The sequence below is a fragment of the Trichomycterus rosablanca genome, chromosome 18, assembly GCF_030014385.1.
Source record: "Trichomycterus rosablanca isolate fTriRos1 chromosome 18, fTriRos1.hap1, whole genome shotgun sequence".
Classification (NCBI taxonomy): Eukaryota; Metazoa; Chordata; class Actinopteri; order Siluriformes; family Trichomycteridae; genus Trichomycterus; species Trichomycterus rosablanca.
The window spans coordinates 2,587,419-2,594,610 of record NC_086005.1 but is presented as its reverse complement, the minus strand read 5'-3'; positions in this window follow the sequence as shown (position 1 = coordinate 2,594,610).

Below are 7,192 nucleotides of genomic sequence, written 5' to 3'. Positions count from 1 at the left end.
ATATTATTTATTTCCAAATATGATTTAAAGTGCAAAATAATAAAATATTGAGAAGATTTTAAAAGGTTTCAAAAAAACAGAATACCTTGCAAATTAAAGAAAAATAAATCTTACAGTAGTAGAAGTTTCAAGCAAGATTATTATAGTGTTTAAAATTTGAGTACAACAGTACCTTGAAACTTTGAATTTAAAAGACGTTGAGTTTCAAGGTATTTTTTCCCCATTAGGATGTTTAGGAAACCTGTTAAAGCGTCCATGCCCCCGTGAAACTGCATATATTTTAGGCTCATGTAAAATAATGGTGTTGTTTGTGATACTTATACACTGAAAATAACACAAATATAATATACAAACACTGAAATAAGAAGCTGATTTTCTCAGTTTCTCAGAAGCTCGAGCTGTAACACAAGTTTAAAAGTGAAACAGGGAGGAAAATCCAGATAAACACAGATACATGTGGAGCTTTCAGAGATTTTACCGCTCAAGCCGAGCGCTGAACAAAGCGGCTGTTCATTGTTAATTTGAAATGAAATAAATACATTTTTAAAAAACAAACTGAACACGTTAAGTTCAAGTACAAATTTGTAGACGAAGGGCGTTACGTTTCAAAGATTTTGAGTTTAGGGGACGTTGAGTTACAGGGTACCACTGTACTGTAGTTGTTTTGTTTTTAATGTAGGTTAAGCTTTAGTTTTATTACTGTATTTTTTATTTAAAAGGACTAGTTTTCTGTATTACAGAAAAAAGATGATGATTGTAGGTATTTGGCAAGATTAAGGGAAATATTCCCTCATTTTCTCAATAAACTTCCTATAAAAGCCCACAAATCCAAAACACAGTTTAAATAATCTATATTAATTTATCATATTAAAGAAAATGACATGTTATTTTTTTTGAAAACTGTTATTTTACTCAGTTACCTTTGTTATTTACTTTTTTTTATTTTAATTCTTATATCAGATTTTGTTAATTATAAAAAACCTTTATTATTTATTTCTTGAAAATAATAAAACATTATAATAATTAATCATTTCTTAAGCATTCTTGTTGTAGATTGAAGCTAAATTATTAATACTTAATCATTAATCATTTTGTTTACAGTATGTGCACTCAGGGCAGGGGTTCCAAATAACTCATGTATTTAATTTTGTTAAGATGTAAAGATATAATTTACACTAATATCTACATTTTTTGTACTTTAGAGGAGCAGAATATTAAGGCAGTGCTGGGTTGCTGTAAGAGAACAACAAGTTTGTAGCTTGTTGTTGTGAAGTGGTACAGTCTAGGATCAACAACGGCTCAGTGTCGAGCCACACAAGCTAACAGAAAGAGGGCAGCAGAGTGCTGAAGAATGAAACTTGTGAAGCTAGTCAGCAGTTGCAAATACAAAATTCCAGACTACTCCTGGAGGCGAGATCGGCAGGGTTTATCTGGATCTTTATGGATTGAGTTGTTATGGCTGAGCAGCCGCACACAAACCTAAGATTACCATGCACAATGCCCAGTGTCAGCTAAAGTCCTAGAGATCTAGGTTCGATCCTTATCTCCAGTCGCTGTGTGTGAGGGGTTTGACATCTTTGCATTGTATTTAATTCTGGACACTCTGGTTACCCTCCACCTCCCAAAAACAAACATGAGTGAGTACACGAGTGAGTGAAGGTGTAAGTGGGTGTTGCCCAACTTCACTCACTAGACCTGATGTACTACTGAGCCCCACTGACAAGGTCAAACAAAAGCTAATTGTTTCTCATATTCGAGTCTGAAATATTAGTCACGGTAACAATACTGATGGAATTTGTGGCATTTAAGAGGTTAGCTGAGGTTCAGATTCTGTGTGTTGGTTCGCTCACGCTGATGCACTTGGATCTCTAGGGCGGTGAAAGCTCAGTGGTTAGGGTACTGGACTAAGGTAAAAACTCCACCACCACCACCACAAAGTTGCCACTATTGGACCCCTGAGGAAGGTCCTTATCCCTCAATTACGTCTAATCGTCTTAACATGTAATCTGTACTGGGCTCTGTGTTTTAACACAATTTATTCATTCATTCATTCATTCATTCATTCATTCATTCATTCATTTATCTTTATTAATTGCTGGACTCACCTCAAGGTTGGGGTGGGTCCAGAACATAATGTCAAAACAATACAGGAATATTCCCCGGGCAGGGCACCGGTACATCATGTGCTGAACAAAATAAACATGGTTTCATGATTCCTAGAAAGTTTAAGCTCTCAGGTCTGAATCTCAGCGCTGCTGCCGGTCTGGCCGGAAGCTCGGCATACAGTTGGCTGTGTCTGAGGAAAGGGGGCCAAGGTCTGGTTGAGCATTTGGTGCACAGCATGACTTTCCGTGCGCTGTGCGGCTCTCTGTGAGAATTAATTGCTGATTGGTGTAAATAAATGACGTTTGGCAGGTGCTAGTCTGACCTCCTCCTTGGCCAGAGAGGGGGTTGTGCAAGAGGCAGAGCAATTGTCAAGTCAAGTCAAGTCAGGTCAAATGTATTTGTATAGTGTTTTTTACAATAGACATTGTCTCAAAGCAACTTTACAGAATCCAGGACCAACAGACAAACCAAGGGCGACAGGGGCGAGGAAAAACTCCCTTAAAATTACAGGAAGGAACCTTGAGAGGAACCAGACTCAGCCGGGACCCCCGTCCCCCTTGGGTGGCCTGGAGGATAATTTCAGTGTTTATTAGAAAAATTATTTTAGGTGTGAATTGATTCGTTTGTTGCTACAACCACTGTATATATAAATATACAACAAAATTGTACTGTGACACTCTCCAAAAAAAGATAAAAGAAGGCAATTGTAGCCAGTACTGGACTAGTAATTCGAAAGGTCGCTGGTTCAAGCCCCACCACCACCAGGTTGCCTCTGTTCGGCCCTTGAGCAAGGCCCTTAACCCATAATTGCTTAGACAATACACCGACTAGGCATAACATTATGAGCACTGACAGGTGAAGTGAATAACACTGATTATCTCTTCATCACGGCACCTGTTAGTGGGGGGGTATATTAGGCATCAAGTGAACATTTTATCCTCAAAGTTGATGTTAGAAGCAGGAAAAATGTGCGAGCGTGAGGATCTGAGCGAGTTTGACGAGGGCCAAATTGTGATGGCTAGACGTCTGGGTCAGAGCATCTCTAAAACTGCAGCTCTTGTGGGGTGTTCCCGGTCTGCAGTGGTCAGTATCTATCAGGAACAGTGGTATCCGGGGACAGGGTCACGGGCTGCCAAGGCTCATTGATGCATGTGGGGAGCGAAGGCTGGCCCCTGTGGTCCGATCCAACAGACGGGTGAAAGGATGAACCAGTACAGCTGAAGGATGGATTGCAAAAAAGTACTGAGGCTTCATTAGGAAAGCGAACATATTTTAAAGGCACGACTTAACGACAATTTTCTGGAATTTTAAAAGGTGGTTGTCATTAAACTGTTATGCATTTATGCAGGAATGTGAACTTCAGAAATTTGCATTTTTGCGTTCCTCCTTTCTACCTTCAAGAGAGCTGCGTACACAATATTGTTACTGTGAATAAAAACACACAGTTTAATTGCACCTGCAGGGCAGTGAGCCTCCAGGACTGATGATAAATAAAAAACCCTGTTCCATACAGCCGTAGTTTCTTGTTTCTGCGACTGACAGGCGTTTGAAATGGGTTTGCAGTTCTTGTCGGTGCAGGTTTGGGAGTCTCCACGCGACCACTTGGCGCTCGATTCGAGTTTCGGTGAACGTCACGTTCGGCTGCAGTTTCTGTGTGCGTTCTTCTGTGGAATTCGTTCACGTTCGGACGTGTCGAGGCAGAACGGGGTGTCTGGAGGGTGACGAAAGGAAGCGCGGGAAACCGAGGCACTGTCTCAGAGCCCGGGCTCTCGGGAGGAGGAAGATCTGGTAGGAATGTGGGCCGGGCGGGGCAGGTGCTTTTAAGCTCGTGCTGGAGTTTCAGGCTCCTCTTCCTGCTAGGTGCAGTTCGTCATTAGCTGTCAGGTAGAATAGGTGCAGCACGGAGCGCTGAGAGAGCTCGCGGTCTTACTGAGCTTTACCGGGCACCACGGGCAGCCAGTGGCAGGGCTAATGAATCTGTACAGGAGCTTTGGGTGCTTGCTCGAGGCTTATGTGGCTGAGGGTTACCCAGATAAGTCATCATCCACAGGAAATAACTCTGAGAAGTGTCTGGAGATGAACGGTAGCCACTCGGCATCTGCCAACTCTCTAAGACTCATGGGAAGCGCGTTCAGGTCAGAGTCGGAGGATTCCGGAATGGAGTCACCCTCCATGGTCAGCCCGCTGCCCCTGCATCATCGTGGCCTCAGCCCGGAGTCACAAACAGCTCTGGACGATTTCTGTCCCACGTCTTCGTCCCCATCTTGTTCTGTACGTTCCTCGTCATCCTCGTGCCTCTCTAAAGGAAGCCTCAAGCCGGCAGAGACGGCGGCGTTCATGGTGGAGGAGGCACTACAGAGAACTGAGCCGTCCTGGAGGAGAAGCGTGGACGGGAGTCTGAGACGCCGCTGCAACACCACTTCGGTAACGTCCGGACTTCATGCATCCTTGATGCGCCGCAGAGCTGGAGGTTTACAACCAGGGAGGACAGAGGATGGAGATCCAGGATCTGAGAGCCTCATTCAGACACACATACCAGAGCAGTCGGGTAGCAAAAACACAGATCCAGCAGAGGTATTTCCAACTTTTGTCTGTTTGAATGGTTTTAATGGAAGTCTAGACTTAAAAGAGGTTTTGAAAATGGTTGTTAACCCCCAATGCCATGCAGAGAGGAACCATGAGTGCTTTCAGTTCATTCATTGTTCCTTCAAAACCAATTCCATTGGTGCTAAAGTCCCATCAAAAACATTTTCCAATAAAACCATCCATCTAAAATATAATTGCCCCTTCATCTGCTTACTACAAATCCCAGTACGAGGGTCTTTAAAAAGTTTCCGCACTTTTAAACTCTATTTATTAAGAATTCCAAAAACAAAAATCATGCAGTCAGGTTAATTGGAGACACTGAATTGCCCTATAGGTAAATGTGTGTGTGTGTGTGTCTGCCCTGTGATGGACTGGCACCCCATCCAGGGTGTTACTGTGTGCCTTGTGCCCATTGAAAAGCTGGGATAGGCAAGCCCCACCACTGCCAGGTTGCCACTGTTGGGCCCTTGAGCAATGTAAATGTAAGGAGAAATATCAGTGCCTGTATACATGAACAAAAGAGGATTCCAAACCTTTAGAAATTAAGGTATTTAGAATGAGAACATACAACTGTGAAATATGGTGGTGAAGGTTTGAAGGTGAAGCTGTGAGGGTGCTTTGCTGCATCAGGACCTGGTTGACTACTGTAAATTCTACATTTCACCTCCTTTTAGAAGATTTTGGAGATGGTTGTAAGGTCATCTGTTTCATGCTGTTCTTCAATGGTCGTGACTCTCCCAGGACCACCACAGGACCACCACAGAGCAGGTATTATTTAGGTGGTGGATCATTCTCAGCACTGCAGTGACACTGACATGGTGGTGGTGTGTTAGTGTGTGTTGTGCTGGTATGAGTGGATCAGACACAGCAGCGCTGCTGGAGTTTTCACCAAAAATATCCAGCCAACAGCGCCCCGTAGGCAGCGTCCTGTGACCACTGATGAAGGTCTAGAATATGACCAACTCAAACAGCAGCAATAGATGCATATACTCTATGATGTAATAGAGTGGACAGTGAGTGGACACGGTATTTAAAAACTCCAGCAGCGCTGCTGTGTCTGATCCACTCATAGCAGCACAACACACACTAACACACCAGCACCATGTCAGTGTCACTGCAGTGCTGAGATTGATCCACCACCTAAATAATACCTGCTCTGTGGTGGTCCTGTGGGGGTCCTGACCATTGAAGAACAGGGTGAAAGGGGGTAACAAAGCATGCAGAGAACAGATGGACTACAGTCAGTAATTGTAGAGCTACAAAGTGCTTCTATATGGTAAGTGGAGCTGATAAAATGGACAGTGAGTGTAGAAACAAGGAAGTGGAGGGCAATTGGAAATAAATTAATAATAAATAACAGAAAGTCTTTAGTTTGGGCACAAAGTGAGCTTTATAAAGACATTGTTTGACCAGTTTGGTGTGGAAGATCTTCACTGGTCAGAATAACTTACTGGGGGATTGATTGTGAGCCAACTTTAGTGCCTGACCTCACAAATGTTTGTTTTATTTAATGGAATGGGCACAAATTCCCACAGACTTGCTTTTAAATCTTGTGGAAAGCCTACCATAAAGTGGAGGCTGTTATAGCTGCAAATGGTGGGAGGCAAGTTCATATTCATGCTAATGGTTTTAGAATGGGATTTCAATGGGATTTCAAACAAGGTCAAGGTGTCCAAATATTTTTGGCCATATAGTTCACCTGTACTACAGTTTAATAACTGGTAAATCGAGACATTGCTAACGCTGCATGTCAGCACGTAGCCTAAAATGTTTTCATTTCAATTTCATATTATACGCTAATCACTCCTCACACACTTTACTTCCACTACCACACCCACACCCACACCCACACCCACACACACACACACACACACACACATCACCGTCACTAGCACCAGGTTCCTCATTTCCACTCGGGTCAGTGTGAACCTGTTGGTTCAGGTGTGTAAGTAGATCAGCAGGAATGTGGACGAGCGACAGTGGAAACACTGATAGCAGAACCTGTCGCAACACCAAACGGGAACTTACTGAGATCTGATTCATTATAACTGGCAACGGTGCAAAGAAAAGATTTCCAATGAGTCAGGCTGCGATTCTTCATTTCTTGATGCAACGGTAGACTGTGGCAGGTGACAACGGTTTTCCGAAGTGCTCCTGAGCCCACATGGCTGTATTTAGCACAGTAGGTTTTTTCATGCAATTTAACAGTGGATTCCAAGCTTGCCCTACATGGACTGAGATTTCTCTGCATCCCCTGAATCTTTTCACAATATTTTGCTAGATGCTAAAAACTGATATGATTATTATTGTTATTATTATTACTATTTTTAATCAATCAATTTAAAATAAACCTCGGTATTGATTATTAGCTTAACTTAAGTGCCTGAGTTCACAACTGCTTTTGTAATGGGATGGGTACAAACTCCCACAGGCTTTCTTTACAGTAAAGTAGAGGCTGTTATAGCTGCAAATGTGAGAAAGCAGCTCCATATTATCGCTA